Consider the following 20,311-nt stretch of genomic DNA (forward strand, 5'->3'; position numbering starts at 1 on the left):
GGGTTAGGGGATGCCTAATAGTAAAGAATTTCATTTTTACCCACCATTTTTGAACTCTTCTTAGATTTTACAACGTTTTTTTTTTAGAAAAATAATATACCCAATAATAATACCCAAATAATAGATCCAATAATGGAAGTTTAATATTTTGTTTTGGAAGCTATATTCTTAAAAATAATATTTTAGAACGTAAAGAGTAAAACATGTTATAGAAAACATTTTAAATAGGTTCCTAAAATGTAGAATTTTATAACATTAAAAGGACACTAAAACTTTTAATTTCCGTTCAAAGAAAACCTCTGGCATTATTTTCGGACCACTGGGTCGATCTCAAGATATCACTTTCATATTCAAAATTATACATTGTATTAAAAATTTTCTAAACTATAGAAAAAGTAGGTAAAAACAGAAGGTTTCATTTTCATATCCACGTGCAACAAAATATTTTTTTTTAACAAATGACCAAAAATCATTGAAAGTCGCAAAGACAATGTTAGTCAGAAGTAACAAAAGGTACAGATAATAGAAATAAAAATAAATAGGGAAAGAGGGCTCGGGTCTTAAGAAAAAATAGAGAAAGAAAGAAATTTGTATTTTTAAATAAAGTGGAAATATTAATATAGACTTTGTTATGCTATAGATTAAAAAAAAACCTCTTCTAAAGTATTATGAGCATCATATTATATCTAAAGAATGAATATTGAGTAAAAGGAGTTACATTAACAATTAAACAGAAAATGTGAATTTTCAAAACAAACTGTTTTTGTTTCAACAAAAGTAAGGAGCAACAATAAAACTTCAAATGAACTGGAATTATAATGTATATGATGCGTTTGTCTCCTCTTCAATGCCTCGCTCTTTACGCCAAAGTTCGAATTTTGTTCCAATTCCTTAAGAATAACCCCTGAATAACCCCTGAATTGTCCTATACACATGCTAATATTTGGTCCTTAAAGTTTTAACTATTTGTTTATTCATTACAGTAACAAAATTGAAAACATGTCAGATATATTTTCTTTTCAGAAAAGTGCAAATTATGCTTTTGTCTTAAAGGGGGTGTAAATTTGCATTTGCATTTAAAGAGTCACACAGTTTACAAGAATTACAGTTAATAAAAGAGATCAAATAAAATCAAAATTGATTTTTAAGTTATTTTAACAACATAAGTAGATTCTCTTTATTTTGATAATATAATATACATGGATGAATCTTTGTGTGCATGTATTTTGGCTTGAGGTTCATCGTGTAGCTGGAAGAAGGAATGGCTGATCCTAAAGAAGTTCAGTTTTGCTCACCGTTTTTTAACTCTTCCTAGATTTTACTACATAATTTCAGAAAAATAAAAAGATAGTCTAAATAATAGATCAGAAAATGGAAGCTTAACACTTTATTTTTCAAAGTTATATTTTTAAAATAATATTATTCATCTTATAGAGCAAGAAATACAATAGAAAATTTAATCTGTATAGAAACCCATTTTAAACTGTAGAATAAATAGGTAAAATCATAAAACCTAATTTTCATGCTAAAAAATAACCATTTTGTAAATACAGGTTTCTTAACTGCAGAAAAAGTAGGTAAAAACTCAAGATACTATTTTTTTATCCACGTACAGTAAAATACTGTTTTTGTTTTAAACAGAGGACCAGAAAATTAATAAAAGTTGCAGAGACGATTATACTCAGAAGTGACAATAATGGTAAAGACAGTAGAGATAAACAGAAATTGGGAGAAAGAGTAGGTGTCTAAGAAAAAATAAAGAGGAAGAGGAAGATTAGTATTTTTAAATAAATTGGAAGTCTTAATATTGGCGTGGTCCAGCTATAGAGTAAAAATATATCTTGTAAAATATTATGTAGAAATAAATAAGTATCAACTGAAAATACACAATATTGAATGAAATGAGTCACTCTAACATTTAATATGAATTAAATACGTAAAAATTAGTTTTTCAACTGAAAGTAATAAGCAACATTAAAACAAAATAAACAAAATTATTACGTTAATGAGTGGGTTTGCCCCTTCATTGATACCTAGATCTCTACGCTAAATTTCGAAATTTGTTTAAATTCTTTAAGAATGACCCCTGAATCACAAAGGCTGTTTAATTAGAGTAAATAGCTCTTTTGAAAGTACTAAAAAACTTTAGCGTCATTTAGAAAGCGGCAGTACTTCTCCTGTATGAAATAGTTTGTTATTGCCTTAGGTATTACTGCTGTTTTTTTGGTCCTTTGATTTGAACTAAATCCAGCATGCTCAAAAAGTTGGTTGTAACTCGCCAAGGTTCTCTGCCATAGAGTAAGACTGAGCCGAACAATCCCTTAAATATGCACATCTTCGTAGGACGAGTTACAGGAAGGATGCAATTGACATTCTTCATGACTACTTTTTGTTTGGCTCACGTTGATATTGAATCCAACCTTTCAAGCTTGTTCTCTCATAACTGCAAGCACTGCTCGAAGTTCTTCGAGGTTGTTTGTCATGAGTGCTAAATCTTCAGCGAATTCAACATCGCTTAAAATTCTGTCACAAAACATAAAGCAAATGTTCTGTTGAATAGCGGTCTTCATCATAACGTAGTAAAAAATATAATTTATTAAACATAATTAAATAGTTCAGTAACCACGATACATCCCTGATAAACCCTAGTTAGAAAGCAGAAAGGATCGGTTTGATGAAATTCTTGAGCTTCAATTACTCCAACGTTCCTAAGGGAGCCAATAGACTATTTTCTTAAGAGTTACCTAGAGTAACAGAATGTATCTATAGATATATGTTACTTTGAAACAATCAGTACAAGAGCCAATAGTGAAGAAATGGTCCAAAAATGTCTAGACTGATGGGATTAAATAAAAAAAAACTAATTTTTTAGCTGAAAGTAAGGAGCGACATTAAAACTTAAAGCGAACAGAAATTACTCCGTATATGAAATGATTTGCCCCTCCGCAATCCCTCGCTCTTTACGCTAAAGCTTTTAATTGTTTTAAAAAGTAGAATTGTGGCGAAGAGTCAAACTTTAGCGTAAAGAGCGAGAGATTGCGGAGGGGACAACTCATTTCATATACGGAGTAATTTCTGTTCGTTTTAAGTTTTAATGTCGCTCCTTACTTTCAGCTAAAAAAATTAGTTTTTTTTATTTAATTTCTGAACGTTTTTGAATTAATGCATTTTTGGTTTTGGCTCTCCGCACATAAATTATCAAAATGAAATTTGTATATTAATTCTTGTTTTGGCTAAATGGTTTTCTCTTAGTTTTGATCAGACGATTTTGAGAAATAAGGGGCGGAGAAGGAGGCCTAGTTGCCCTCCCATTTTTCGGTTACTTAAAAAGGCAACTAGAACTTTTAATTTTTAATGGACGTTTTTATTAGTAAAAAATATACGTAACTTAAGAATTAACTTATGTATCAAACTTTCATAACCTTATATTTTTATAATGTATGCGAGGGGGTTTGTACCCTCGTTAATACCTCGCTCTTTACACTAAATCGTAAGTTTAGTCCCAATTCTTTAAGAATGACCCCTGAATCAGAAAGGCCGTAGAATAAATAGTTGAAATTACTAAAAATACTTAGCATAAAGAGCAACATATTTACCTCCTCCTAAATACCTCGCTGTTTATGCTAAAGTATTTTTAGAACCCCTCATATGCGTAATAATCTCTGTTCGTTTTAAGTTTCAATGCTACTTCTTCCTTTCATTTGAAAAAACGTTTTCATGTTTATTTTTCATTGTTTTCTTATAGTACTGCTAGAGAATCCTGCGCCCTTTTCATTGAATTTTTCTTCCCCCAAGACAGATTCCTCAAAGGAAAGATCCTCCAACATAGACCCTCTCCTCAGCCCCATCCCCATACAAAATAAAATCCCCCTGAAAACGTCTGTACACTTCCCAATAACCATTACTATATGTAAACACTGGTCAAAGTTTGTAACTTGCAGTCCCTCCCCCAGGGATTTTGGGGGAGTAAGTCATCCCCAAAGAAATAGTTATTATGGTTTTCGACTATGCTAAGCAAAATGGCTATCTCGTTGACTTAGGGAAAAAATGAGCGTGGGAGGGGGCCTAGATGCCCTCCAATTATTTTGGTTACTTAAAAAGGGCACTAGAACTTTTCATTTCCGTTAGAATGAGCACTCTTGCGACATTCTAGGACCACTTGGTCGATACGATGACCCCTGGGGAAAAGAAAAAAACAAAAAACCAAAAAAAACAAAAAACAAATAAACACGCACCCGTGATTTGTCTTCTGGAAAAAAAATACAAAATTCCACATTTTTGTAGATAAGAGCTTGAAACTTCTACAGTAGGGTTCTCTGATACGTTGAATCTGATGGTGTCATTTTCGTTAAGATCCTACGACTTTTAAGGGGGTGTTTTTTCCTATTTTCCTAAATAAGGCAAATTTTCTCAGGCTCGTAACTTTTGATGGGTAAGACTAAACTTGATGAAACTTATATATTTAAAATCAGCATTAAAATGCGATTCTTTTGATGCAGCTATTGATATCAAAATTCAATGTTTTAGAGTTTTGGTTACTATTGAGCCGGGTCGCTCCTTACTACAGTTCGTTACCACGAACTGTTTGATGTAAGAACTGCACTATTTTAGATAATTATAATCAAACTTGTGGATCGTTCCATCCATTTAAGCTATAAAGAGAACAAGCAGTTCAAATTGAGAATTTTAAATTTGATATTGAAAAACTTTAGGACTAGCAAATTAGAGGATTTTTATGATACAACTGTCCATACAACTATGATAAGTGTGAACGGTTGAATATACCTACCTGGGTATGGTATAGAAATACGCCATACGAACTTTTAGTTTATTTCTAAGAAAATAGAATAGTCATGGTTTAAAATTGTCTACGCTTCAATCGTTGGAATAATTAGAGTGTCACGTTGTTACATGATCACTCTGAAGACAATGGCTATTATGATTATAAGCTAACTAATTTTTGGCTTTTATAGAAAATGAATATTTATTTCGTGATATTACAGTGAATAGCATATTGAAACATGTAAGTTTCGGATTTTACAGAATCTAACACGTATTATTTTACGATATTATTTTAGCAAAGTAACAAAGGCACCCGAATAATTGATCAGAAAATAGAAGGTTAATACCTTTTTTATAGGAATATTACATTATTGAAAACAACATTGCAGGGAGTGACTATTGAGTAAAACCTGCTATAGAATATACATTATGTCTAAAAACAGGTTTGTAAACTAAAGTACAAAAAAGTAAGGACTCCTGATATCTTGTTCATATTCAAATATATATTGCATAAAAACAGGTTTCAAACAGTATAGAACAAGTAATAAAAATCCAATATGTCTCTTTTATTTCTGTGTTCGACGAAATGTGCAAAAACAAAAAACGAGGAAATGTTGAAAAAACAATGAATCAAAGTCATAAGTAATAAAGATGATAAAGACAGCAGGGAGAAAAAGAATTTTTTGCTTTTTAAAGAGTTCCCAAAAACAATTTTGGTGGGAATGATCCTTCTTTTCATGAAAATGCAAATTTTATATGTTTTACATAGGAGTTTGATTCCACTACAGCAAAGTTTTCTTATATCCTGAATAAGATGGATTTTTTTTATTAGGACTAATTGATTTATTAGGGGTGTTTTCTTCCTTTTTCAAAAATTGGGTAGATTTTCTATAGGTAACATTTACCCATCCAAATTTTAATGGTAACTAATTTTTATACCTAGCTTTTGTTAGAAAATGTGAAAGTTTTTGAATTTAACCTACTTTGAATAAGGATCAACATTCAATTCTTTTGATGTATCTAATGTTATCAAGACCCGGATATTCCAGTTAATATGTTATTCAGACTTCAGGTTACTATTTAGCTGCATTACTACTTGCATAAAGTTTGATGCAACTTATTGTTTGATAAACCAAAATAAATAGAATATTATTTACTTTTTTAAATTACTTTCCTCATAAAGATTATGTTAATAAGAAAAAACAAGAATTAATAAAAAGAAACTCTGGCTGCTTGAAAGAACTGCAAAGAGCTCTACTGATTCAAAGACGAGCGGGAAAAGAGTCATATAATCTTCCAGCGTAAAACTACCGAAAATCCCCTCAATAAATAAATAAAACCAAAAACAAATATATATATATATATATATAACAAATAAATATATATATAAATATAAATATATATATATATATATATATATATATATATATATATATATATATTATATATATATATATATATATATATATACATATTATATATATATATATATATATATATATATATATATATATATATATATATATATATATATATATGTATCATAGTATTTGTTCTTTAAAGTCTTAATAATGATTTTTATTCAGATGTTTTCCGGATGGGATTCACTTTGCCGAATATCAACCAATTATGAACTACCACCTGCATGTTGAAGATGTGGTAATTAGGAATATTATAACATCTTTACCTTTGTCTACCGACCATCTCTACAGGACCTACAGGACCTTTACCACGTCTACCGACCATCTGACCAGACCTGTTTACGTCGGCTCACTGCATTGTACCTGGTTTCAAATCAAAGTTTGACCAGTTCCTATAGTTAGTAAACTCAGGCAAAACGTCTATTATTTGCATAACCGACACCAATCTTAGCTATGACATACAGAGCAGTGGGATCAATCTCCACGGGTGAATCCTGACAGCTTTGGTTACTGAGGAGGAAGTACTGCTGTTTATCTATTCAGCCATATACCACATTCATGCCAAAATATACCAGGTTCAGTAGGTAAAGAAGCTGTGTGGGTTAGTGTGATCCTCTCAAATAAGTCTGTGATTTTGAGTGCAGTGTATAATCCTCATACCAGCAATATTATCGGCTGCCTTGACGACATTTGGGGCATTTACACTAAGTTTTCTATTATCCTCTATGGAAACTTCAACGTCCATTGTAACGTTTGGCTTTGCCACGAAAATACTGACAAGGAGGGGTCATAATTGAATGTTCCATGTCTCATACGGTATAGAAACTTGTCAATCTTGACAAGTATTACAGCCAAATGGGGTCGTCTTTTCTTGACCTCTTCATTACAGATTGTGTCGACTCCTTTAACATAAAAACTGATGTTTTTACGGGCAATCATGTTGCCATTATTGCATGTGGAAACATTTGTATTCCACCTCTAAGAAAGGATCAGCCGACAATTTGCCTTTACAAAAAGAGGTTAATCGGGACGGTTCGGGTAACACTCTTTGATCTCAACCGTGGGGAGCCTTTCAAACTAAAGGCCTAGAGAAAGTGGCTGACAAGCACCAGCAAGCCATATTTGACTATGTTGAAAAATATATCCCTTGAACTTGATCCAGCCATTCAGAAAGGACAAACCATGAATCAACCCCCAGTTTAAGAAGGCTAGAAAAGCAAAAGGCATGCAAGTGATGGCTTTTATCAAGAGCGAAGAGAAAAAGATTACATTCTTTAACACGTACATGAATGCCGTTAATTTGAATTAGATGTCCCGGGCTTGGAAAGAGGAGAAATTTGCCACCAAGGCTCAACATACTTGGTAAGAAGTTGGTGGAAATTGTTTGAGGAGGTTTCGTCATCGTCCAGGGCTTTCGTTTCCTCCTCTATTGATTAACAGGACTGTGGTACAAGATCCACGGGAAAAGACAAAAGCTCTTTCTAAAGCATTTCCCCGAATTCTAGAATCTGGATGAAGATAGTATGGAAGTACCAAATTTCTCCAGCCAAACTATTAATTTCCTGGATTTTGTGAAATTTTCTGCTCTTAATATTCTTCGGATATTACGGCATTTTGATTTGACCAAAGCCATAGATCCTGAAAACACACCAAATCTTGTCTTAAAATCGTGTAGTACCGATATAGCTGGACAATTTTCATCAGTTTTCTGGATATACTTTCGCTGTGGAATCTTCCCAAAAACATTCCACTTATTTCTCCACAAATCTATTGATGTTATACTTGTTCTAAAACCGGTTAGTATGTGTCAGTAACGGTAAGAGTGATTAAGAGCTTTGTCTTTTCTCCTCTTGCAGAGTTCACTTCACAAGGTTAGATTTTGTATCGTTTTTCGTATTTTTCCTCTTTCTCTTTTTGCGCACTGTGGACGACTTGGTGGAGGTCCTTGTCGAAATATTTGCTTGAATCTCGTCTTCTTATTCCGCTACTCGCTGACAAAATCCTCATTTTTCACCTATTTCATTTTTCTCTTTTTATTTATTATTTCCTTTCTTGATTTCATAAAGAGCTTTCTTTCCGATCATTTACTGTTGGATGTCCTCAGTTGATTAATTTTTCATGAAAATTAAGTGAAAGCAGGGGCTCCCAAAGGCAGTGTTTTGGGACTTACACTTCACTTTATCCATATAAATTACACAGAAGACCACCTTGCATACTCTTCGAAACACTTTTCCGACCATAGCATGACATACTCAGCCATCCAGAAACCGAATGGAACAAAAAATGCTTCCAATATCCTTAAAAAATTGAAAAGTAGTCTGATACATGAATGATTAACTTTAATGCATCAAAAACAAAGAAGCTGCTTAAAATCCGAAAAAATGTGCCATTTACACACCCCAATTCATTTTCAACAATGAAACTGCAAGGAGAGCGGACGAGTTTCATCTACTAGGTATTCATTTCTTCACCAATCTTTCTTGGAATAATCACTTTGAACCAGGGTGAGGTCAGAACAACTTTTGCCGCAAGAATCTTTTTCTATTCAGCTTAATTATCCTAGTTTAAAGTTGTGTATCAGATCCTCAGCTGAATCAGGATACCCACTATATCCTGCTACTCCTATAACACTGATAACACCATAAAAAAATCAATAAAAAGGTAAACGGGAATAACTGTGCCTCTATACACGAGTCGGTCCACCATTTAAATGGAAGGCTTGATGCATCGTCGATGACTGTTTTTTTTTTAAATGAATGAATTCATCACCCTCAAACAAGCTCTATCGCACTTATCCACCTTTATATAGCCATAGGTAGAGTGTTCGAATCAACATGAGGAAGGATCAAAGGTCGATCAAATTATCTAAAGGAGGACATACCCTTAACCGAATACTTGAGCAAAAACTTCATGCAGCGTTGCCCTTCTATCCGGAACAATCTTTCCGCTTAGTTTAATGCAGCAAGCCCCTCAGTTTACACCTTTTAGAGACGGTTGAGCAGAAATTTAAGACCTTGAGGTTTAAAAACCAGGTAATTGAATAGCAGAATATCAAAAACCTTTAAGTACCTTAAGCCGTGACTAAAGAAATAAAAAAAAATGTGCTTACTTTCCATGGAGTATAAATTATGTTCTGGTCTCCAAACAGGGTACAAATTTGCACTGGCTCTTAAAAAATAATAAAGTTTATCAGAAATACTGTTAAAAAAACAGCTATAATAAAATTCTTAATAACTTTTAAAATATATGCCCTTAATTTTTGTTTTATAATATATAGGAATAAATCTTTGTTAGTCAAGTCTTATGGCTTGTGGTTCATCGGACACTTTTTCAACTTTTCATGGATTTAACGACATTGTTTTTGAAAAGTAAAAAGGCACCCAAATAATTAATCAGGAGATGGTAAATTAATACTTTTTATAGTAAGTTAAATTCATGAGGACAAAATTTTGAATCCATAGTTAAAAACTGTAATAGAAAACATATTATGTATAAAAACAGGTTTTTAAACAGTAGAACAAAAATATAAAAACTCAATATATCACTTTCATACCCAAATATGTATATTCTTCAACAGAGACTAGGTTAGTCAGAAGTAATGAAAAAGGTGCAGATAGCAGAGAGACAAAGAAAGAGACAGATAGAACTGGGGGAATCTAAAAGAGATAAAACGAGACTAGCACTTTTAAATGAAGTTGAAATCTCAATATTTTCATTTTTCGTCAATAGAGTAAAAACACTTCTACTAAAGTATTTAGTAAGAAAAATGAACTGAAAAATACGCAATATTGAGTCTTAGGAGCATCATTAAGATTTAAAAGGAACAAAAATAATTTTATGTTTTATATAGGATTCCCCTTCATACAGCTATGATTGAGGAAGAGGCATTACCCCTCCTATATAAAAATAGTTTTTGTTCGTTTTAATTTTTATGTTTCTTTTTGCTTTCAGTAGATTTTTTTTCTTTTTAATAGGTTGATACAGCTGTTTATATTCTATAGCTTGTAAACATCAAAGCTCAGTTTGTAATCTGATATAAAATTGTTAATCTCAAATTATTGTGGGATATAAACCTTCCTTCTTTGTAAAAATTCTTCCCCCTTTTCCCTGAGAATTCCTTTTGCTTGAATGTTTTCCCCACAAAAAGTTTGCCCTAACTCAAATTCCTCTTCTCCTCTTAAAGTTTTGTCTGAACCATTTTATCTTCACAGAAAATTTTCCCTTGACAATTCCCTCTAAATCATTCTCTTTAATTTCATAGAGATTCTATTTTATTTCTTATAGTTTATGATATAATCCCAGGAATCTCTTCATCCTTCTTGAAAAAAATTTTCTGATTAAAAAATCCCCCATAAGAACTCCCCATTAGAAAATCAGTCATAAATTTCAAATAACACAAACTATATTTAGTGATATATAGTGATAAATAGTACACTTTATCAGGCTCTACTACCAAGGCTGTCCTATCGGCTGTCCCAAAAAAATCAAATAATCTTCCTGGCGTAAAACTTCCACAAGTCATCATAATGAATAAATAATACTTAATACAAACAGATAATACAATAAATAATCGACTTAAACTCAAACCTAGCAAAAATTAACAAGGTTAGGACCGTCAACCCTCATGCCTTCTTAACAATAGACATAATTTTCACTTACCCCAATTACTTGTAAAGACAGGTATATAATTTGCATTTTACGCTTTTACTCTAGAACTTTCCCAAGAAAACAGTCCGCCAATGAAATGGAAAAATAACATGGGAGATAACTTTGCAAGCCCCCTACATCACTTTCCCGAAGATAGCACACCAAATTCAGCCATCTTTAAGCACGAAGACTCAAAACAAGTCTCTCATTCCCTAGAGATACATCTTTATAAAATTGAATAGTGGTCTGATACAAAGATGATTAGCTTTAATGATTCAAAACATGTGATCTGTTTTTAACCCGATGAAAGGTGCCAAGTGAACACCCAAGTTTAATTTTCAAAAATGAAATATGAACCTGAAAGGAGAGTCAACGAGATTTGGCTATTGGGGATTAATTCTTCCATCGATCATTCTTGGAATTACCAATTATTTTAGTTTTTTTTTCTCAATAATGTACAAGAAGTTGTTTTACTCTATTGCCTGAAAACAGTAATATTAAGATTTGAACTTTTACTTTTCTCTTTTTTAGCCCCCCCCTCTTGTCTACCTTTCTACCTCTTTTTTTCATCTGACTATTTTTTGTTTCAATGCAATCTCTATATATTTCTTTACTTTTGCATAAACTTGTCTTTGCGACTTTCAATACTTTTTTTCCTTTGTTGAAAAGTAGTATTTTGTCGTACATGGATATAAAAGTGATATTTAAAGTTTTTGACTAGTTGTTCTATAGTTTAGAAACCAGTTTTGTAATATATATATTTTTTTATATGAATGTGATATCTTGAGTTTTGCCTCTTTGTTGTATTATTTAGAAACCAGTTTTAATGCATATTATGTTTTCTATATTAGTTTTTACTCTATAGGTTCTAAAAATTGATTTAAAAGAATGTAAATTCCTATAAGAGTATCCACTTTCCTTCTTGTGATCTACTGTTCATGCACTTTTTTTTATTTATTCAAAATAATGTTGTACCATAGGAGAGGTTTTATAAAATTTTGAGTAACGATGATCTCCTTGAGGATCTCTCGTCCCTTACCGAACCTATAAAATGAACCACACGCCATAATACTTGACGCTCAAAGATTTATTCTTATATATTATATTAAAACAGAATCAACAGAGTCTAATAACATACTAAGTAAATTACTAAATTAAATACTGAAATTGTTTTTAATTTTATTGATCGTTTTTACCAGCTATATTTTTAATAAACCTTGTGACTCTTTAAGTGCAAATGCAAATATAAACTCCCTTTGAAGACCCGAACACAATTTTAACTTTTGTGAAGAACGTTAATATTTTACTCCTATATTGAAGGCTTCAGGCACTTTAAGGTATCTGATATACCAGTATTCTATTCCCCGGTTTTGAAAATTTGAGGTTTCAAATGCCTTTTCTACATTCTTCTGAAGTAGTCTGAATTTATCTTCTCTGATACAGGACTTATAAACTGGAATAATTGGGATGGATGGAAGATGATTTTTGCAGCAAAAAGTCACGTTTAAAAAGTCCCTCTTTGGCAGGAGTAAATTCTAATATTTTTTTTTAATCTTTTTGGATTTTACGAAATTAATTTGAAAAAAATAAACAAAACACCCGAATAATAGATCAAAAGATGGAAGGTTAATACTTTTTAAAGGAAGTTATATTATTTTAAATCATGTCTTAGAACCGTTATAGTAAAAAATAATACAGAAAATATTTTATTTATATAAACTGTTTTGCGAATAAAACAACTAATAGGTAAAAACTCAAGATATCACTTTCAAATTCAAAAATATAGATTGTATAAAACTGGATCCTAACCTATAGAACAATTAGTTAAAATATCTATATATCACTTTTATATCCACGTATGACCAAATAATGTTTTTTTAACAGAGGACAAAAAGGCATTGAAAAACACAAAGACAAAGCTATTTAGAAGTAACAAAAAGAAAGAGATAGCAAAGAGACAATAAAGAGGCAAAGACAAAAGAGGCAAAGTAAGAAAAAAGAATTCAAATCAACCAAAAACACACAGGACTGAGTGTAAGGAAAAATATTTAAAATGACAAGAGAATTTTCTCTCTGATTTAGACTTCCCCTTCCCACACGTTTTATCTGTAAGCTATTGTTTTTAAGTGGTTCAACTAAGTTTATCGTTACAAATGCATGACTCATGTTTTTTAGGATTGTTTTTTTTTTTATAGATTTGGATCTAAATGGCAGACATTGGTATTTACAGCTAAAAAGGGGAAGCAGCGATATAGCCCCCCTTCCCCCTGTATAAAATAGTTTCTGTTCGTTTTAAGTTTTAATGCTGCTTTTCACTTTTAGTAGAAATTAATTTTAGTTTTTATTCTATAGCTTGCAGACATCAATGCTAAGATTCTAACTTCATATAAAATTGTTAATCTCCAATCGTGCCAGGTTACCCACCTTTAATCTCCATGAAAATCCCCCCTCCCAATGATAATTCCTTCTGTGTGAATAATTTTTCCACGAGAAGTTCACCCAAGCCTCGTTTTTCTTATTCTCTAGAAATTTTCCCCAGGCCATTCTGTCTACGCAATAATCCCTTTTTTACAATTCCCTCTAGAAAATTTTCTTTGCTTTCATATAGTTTTTATTTTATTTCTGATTATTTCTGAGATACTCTTAGGATTCTCCTTTTCCTTCTTGAAGAAAATTTTCCAAGTTATCATCTCGCCCACCCACCCATAGAAACTCCCCCTTGAACATCAGTTATATATTAACATATAATAAATACTATATATAGAAAAGTGAAAAATAGTACTTTTTATCCGGCCTTCCAGCCACACAAAATTCCCTTCCCCTATAAGAGAATTCCTCAATGTAAAAATCGTCCTTCCTATCCTCCCCCAAGAAAAATCTCCCCCCCCCCAAAAAAAAAAATATGTCTATAAAGTAATTTAAGTAAGTTTGATTGCACTAGACCATTAAAGTCCCAAATGGTGATGCCTTCTCCCAGTGAACTATTGGGGGTCAAGTAATCCTCAAAAACATGGTGTATTGATCTTTCGACTATGTTGAATAAAATGGCTCTTCCAATATTTTTATAAGATGATTTTTGGTGGTGGGGAAATAGAGACGTGGTTGGGGGGAGTTCTAGCTGTTCCGCAATATAACTAGGGCTTATGATTTAAAATCGAATGAGCTCATAAAAGTGAAAATATTTCAATTATGCTTTCTTTTTAGAAAAGTACAAATTATGATATTTTCTTCAAAGAGGGTGCAAATTTCAAAAAGTCACAAAGAGTCACATAGTTTACAAAAAGTACAGTTAACAATACAACTCGAATAACATCAAAATTGGTTTTTAAGTTATATTGACACTATAAGTATAGACCCCCTTGATTTTTTATAATATAATGTACAGGAATGAATCTTCCTGTGTCAAGAACTCTGTCTTGATTTTCATCGTTTAGATGGGGTAGGGGATGCCTAATAAGAAGTTCATTTTTACCCTCTATTTTTGAACTCTTTCTAGATTTTACGACGTTATTTTAGAAAATTAAAAAGGTGCCTAAATAATAGATCCCAAAATGGATAGTTTTTTTTCAAACATTTTGTTTTGGAAGTTATATTCTTAAAAATAATATTAAAGAACGTAAAGAGTAAAAAAATGTTATAGAAAACATATTATATAGGTTCCTAAAGTGTAGAATTTTATCACATTAAAAGGGCACTAAAACTTTTAATTTCCGTTCGAAGAAGACCTCTCGCATTATTTTCGGACCACTGGGTCAATCTCAAGATATCACTTTTATTTTCAAAATTATACATTGTATTAAAGCAGATTTCAAAACTGTAGATAAAGTAGGTAAAAACAGAAGGTATCATTTTCATATCCACGTGCAACAAAACATTTTTTTTTTTAACAAAAGACCAGAAAATTATTGAAAGTCGCAAAGACAATGGTAGTCAGAAGAAAAAAAAAGGTAGAGATAATAGAAATAAAAATAAATAGGGAAAGAGAGCTTGGGTCTTAAGAAAAACTAGAGAGAAAAAAAAATTTGCATTTTTAAATAAAGTGGAAATCTTAATATTGAATTTGTCATGCTATAGATTAAAAACACTGCTTCTAAAGTATTATGAGTATCATATTATATCTAAATTATCAATATTGAGTGAAAGGAAATACATTAACAATTAAATACAAAATATTAATTTTCAAAAAAAACTGTTTTTTTGTTCAACAAAAGTAAGGAGCAACAATAAAACTTAAAACGAACAGGAATTATAATGTATATGAGGCGTTTGTCTCCTCTTCAATACCTCGCTCTTTACGCCAAAGTTTGAATTTTGTTCCGATTCTATAAGAATAACCACTGAATAACCCCTGAATTGTCCTAAATATATGCTAATATTGTTCCTTAAAGTTTTAACAATTTCTTTATTTATTACTGTCACAAAAGTGAAAACATTTCAGATATACTTTCTTTTCAGAGAAGTGTAAATTATGTTTTTGTCTTAAAGGGGGTGCAAATTTGCATTCTCACTTAAAGAGTCACACAGTTTACAAGAATTACGGTTAAGAAAATGGATCAAATAAAATTAAAATTGATTTTTAAGTTATTTTAACAACATAAGTAGATTCCTTTGATTTTTGATAATATAATATACATGGATGAATCTTTGTGTGCCATATATTTTGGCTTGAGGTTCATCTTGTAGCTGGAAGGAGGAATGCCTGATACTAAGGAATTTCAGTTTTGTTCACCATTTTTTAACTCTTCCCAGATTTTACGAAGTACTGTTACAAAAGTAGAAAAGATTGTCTAAATAATAGATCAGAAAATGGAAGCTTAACTTCATTTTTCAAGTTATAGTTTTAAAATAACAATATACATCTTATAGAGCAAGAAATACAATAGAAAATATAACATTTATAAAAACCCGTTCTTAAACTGTAGAATAAATAGGTAAAGACATAAAACATAAGTTTCATACTCAAAAATAAGCATTTTATAAAAACAGGTTTCTTAACTGCAGAAAAGTATGTAAAAACTCAAGATACTATTTTTTTTTATCCACGTACAGTAAAATACTGTTTTGTTTAAACAAGAGGACCAGAAAACTACTGAAAGTTGCAAAGACGATTATACTCAAAGTTACAAAAATGGTAGAGAGAGTCGAGATCAACAGAAATTGGGAGAAAGAGCAGGTGTCTAAGAAAAATAGAGAGGAAAAGAGATTCGCATTTTTAAATAAATTGGAAATCTTATTATTGGCGTGGTCAAGCTATTGAGTAAATATATAACTCCTAAAAGGACATACCTACTAAAAGCCATGGAATCTTAACGAAAATTATAGAATCATATTCAGTGTGTCAGAAAACCCTATTGTAGAAGTTTCAAGCTCCTATCTACAAAATGAGGAATTTTGTATTTGGTGCCAGAAGCTAGATTACGGATGCTTGTTTATTTGTTATTTGTTTTGTTCGCTTTTTTTCCCTAGGGGTGATCATATCGACCCAGTGGTCCTAAAATGTCACGAGACGGCTCATTCTAACGGAAACTAAAAGCTCTAGTTCCCTTTTTAAGTGACCAAAAACATTGGAGGGCATCTAGGCCCTCTCCCACTCTCATTTTTTCCCAAAGTCACCATATGAGATAGACATAGTGAAAAAACCTTTGGGGTTTTGTCTTTGGGAACGAAAATGTCTTTGGGGACGAAAGAAGTTTTTTTATTAAAAAAAAATGAGAAAAAAAAGAAAGTTTTTTCAACTGGAAGTATGGAGGAGCATTAAAACTTAAAACGATTTTTTTTTACGTATATAAAGGGGTTCGTCCCCACTACAATACCTCGCTCTTTACTCCAAAGTGTTTTTAGTAATTTCAACTATTTATTCAACGGCCTTTGAGATTCAGGGTTGATTCTTAAGGAATTGGGACAAAATTCAAACCTTTGTGTACAGAGCAAGGTACTGACGAGGGCAGGAACCCCCTCATGTACGTAATAAAAATAAAAAAATATAGAAGTTCGCTACGTATTCGTATAGTACAAGAAATTTCTCCTAGCAATCATCACCCATAAAAACTCTCCCATTGAAAATCTGTCATGTATTTCCAAAGAAAATAATATATTAAGAAAATTGAGAAACGGAACTACTTATCCAGCTTTCCAACCACACAAAATTTCCTTCCCCATTAGATAATTCCTCCATTTAAAATTCCCGGGTCTAATTTTCCTCGAGATTCCTACCCATTTCAAATAATGTGTTAGTAGTTAAAGTAAGTTTGACGGCACTAGATCCTTAAGATCCAAACTGGCAATGCCTACTCCCAGTGGACTGTTGGGGGTTAAGTAATCATCAAAGACATGGTTATTAGATCTTTTAACTCTTCCTTCTTTGTGAAAATTCTCCCCCCTCCCCCTGATAATTACTTCCATTTGAATGTTCTTAAGGTAAACAAAAAGTTCACCCTAGCTCAAATTCCTCATCTCCTCTTAAAGTTTTCTCTGAAACATTTCATGTTAACAGAAAATTTCCCCTTATAATTCCCTCTAAAAAAATTCTGTTTAATTTCATATATGTTTTATTTTATTTCTTATAGTTTCTGATATAATCACAGGAATCTCTTCATCCTTCTTGAATAGAATTATTCCAGTAAATGTCCACCCCATAAGAACTCCCCATTTGTAAATTAGTAATACATTTCCAAATGAAAAAAAAGTATATTTAGAAAAGTGATAAATAGTGCTACTTACCCGGCTGTCCAACCAAGAAAATTCTCTTCCTCCATAAGAAAATTCCTTCTTGTGAAAATTCTCCATTCTAGGCTCCCTACAGAAAAATAATCCCTTCCCCCTTCCCAAAAAAATATATTTTTAAAGTAACTAAAGTAAGCGTTACAGCAATATGCTCTTAAGTCCTAGCAGATGATGCCTCCTCCCAGTAGATTTTGGAGGTCAAATCTTGCTAACAAACAGGGTTATTACAAATTTGGACTATGTTGTACAAATGGCTATTCCAAAATTTTGGTCAAATAATTTTGAGTAAAAACAAGACGTAGGAGAGGGGGAAAAGCTAGCTGCCGTACAAACTATCAAACAGTTCGTCGTAACGAACTGTAGCAAGGAGTGACCTGTCACAGTAATAACCGAAACTCTAAAACTAAATTTTGATACCAATATTTACATCAAAAGAATTGTATTTTTATTCTTATTTTAAATACGTTTCATCAAGTTTAGTCTTACCCATCAAAAGTTAAGCGCCTGAGAAAACTTGCCTTATTTTAGTAAATAGGGCGAAACACCCCCTAAGAGTTACTGAATTTTAACAAAAATAACACCTTCAGATTCTATGAATTGGAAAACCTTACTGTAGAAGTTTCAAGATCACGGATGCGTGTTTATTTGTTTGTTTTTTGTTTTGTTTTTTTTTCCTAAGGGTGATCATATTGACCCAGTGGTATTACAATGTCGTAAGAGGGATCATTCTTACGAAAAATAAAACTTCTAGTGCCCTTTTAAGTGACCAAAAACATTGGAGAGAGTCTAGGCCCCCTCCCACGCTCATGGTTTTCCCAAAAACACCGGATCGAAATTCTGAGATAGCCATTTTGTTCAATATAGTCAAAAAAGCTGATAATTAGATCTTTTTAGACAATTTAATCCCCCAGAGTCTCCGGGGAGGGGCTGAAAGTTACAAACCTTGACCATTGTTCACATATAGCAAGGGTTACTGGGAACTCTACAGACGTTTTCCGGGGGACTTTTTAGTGTCAAGAGGGGATGTGGGTTGGGGGAGAGAGTTACCTGAGAGGATCCTTCCATGGAGGAATTTATCATGAGGGAAGATAATTTCTACAATTATTTAAAAAAAGAGAAAAAATTCAGCTGGAAGTAAGGAACCGCATTAAAACCTAAAAAGAACAGAAGTTATTACGTATATAAGGTTGTTCGTCTTCTCCACAATACCTCGCTCTTTAAGCTAAAGTTTCTTATTGTTCTAAAAATTAGTTGAGAGAAAGAGTCAAACTTTACCGAAAAGAGCGAGGTGGGGACAATCCCTTTCGTATGCGGAATAATTTCTGTTCGTTTTAAGATTTAAAATAGCTCCTCACATGCAATTAAAAAAACTGTTTTTTATATTTAAGTTTAATTTTTTAAAATGAAATATAAACCTGAATAGAAGGTGAACGAGATTTGTCTATTAGGGGTTAATTTCTCCATCGATCTTTCTTGGTATTAAAAATTATTTTAGTTGGATTTTTTTCTTAATAATGTACAAGAATTTATTTTACTCTATTGCCTGAAAAAAACAATTAAGATTTACGCTTTATTTAAAAGTACTAATCACTTTTTCTCTTTTTTTTTCCCCACCCTATTTTTTCTCTGGCTATTTTTTTGTTTCTATGCTATATCTGTATTTTTGTTACTTATGAATAAACTTGTCTTTTCGACTTTCAATACTTTTTTGTCCTTTGCTAAAAAATATTATTTTGTCGCACGTGAATATAAAATTGTATTGGATATGATAATGATATCTTGAGCTTTTGCGTCTTTGTTGTAATATTTAGAAACCAGTTTTTAAATATATATTAAGTTTTCTATAATAGTTTTTTATTTATCAAATACTACCCAAGCTCAAGTTCTCTTCTCCTCTAAAAATTTTCCCCAGACCATTCTGTACTCACTTAAATCTCTTTTTGACAATTCCCTCTAGAAAATTCTCTTTGCTTTGACATAATCTTAATTTTATTTTTGATTATTTCTCAAATACTTTTAGAAATCTGCTTTTCCTTCTTGAAGAAACTTCACCAAGTAATCACATCCCCCGGTATAGAAACTCCCTCCTTGAAAATCAGTCATATATTTTAGAATAACAAATACTATACGAAAAAAGTAATAAATAGTATTGTTTATCCGGCTTTCCAGCCACACAAATTCCCTTCCCCCAAGAGAAAATTCCTCCATTCAAAAATCCTCCTGCCTAACCTCCCTTGAGAAAATCCCCCCCCAGAAAAATGTGTCTATAAAGCAATTTAAGTAAGTTTAATGGCACTAGACCCTTAAAGTCCCAACTGGTGATGCCTTCTCCAAGTAAACTGTTGGGGGTCAAGTAATCCTCAAAAACCTGGTTTATAGATCTTTCAACTTTGTTGAGCAAAATGGCTATTCCAAAATATTTATAAGATGATTTTTGAGGGTCGGAAATTAGAGACGTGGTTGGGCGGGGGGGGGGGGGGCTAGCTGTTCTGAAATATATTTTACCAATTAAAAAGGGAACTAGGACTTACTATTTACAATCAAACGAGTTCTATGTAAATATTCTAGGACCACTGGTTTGATACAAAACCCATTGAAAGAACAAAAAACATACATACACACACAAAAAAAATGAATAAACAAGCTTTCCCGATTCCCCCATAGCCTTCTCAGGACCAGAACATAACTTACTATACTGAACTACTATACTGAAAAACAAGAAGCAAAAATGCGAATGA

The sequence above is a fragment of the Artemia franciscana genome, unplaced genomic scaffold (genome assembly GCF_032884065.1).
Source record: "Artemia franciscana unplaced genomic scaffold, ASM3288406v1 PGA_scaffold_46, whole genome shotgun sequence".
Taxonomy (NCBI): Eukaryota; Metazoa; Arthropoda; class Branchiopoda; order Anostraca; family Artemiidae; genus Artemia; species Artemia franciscana.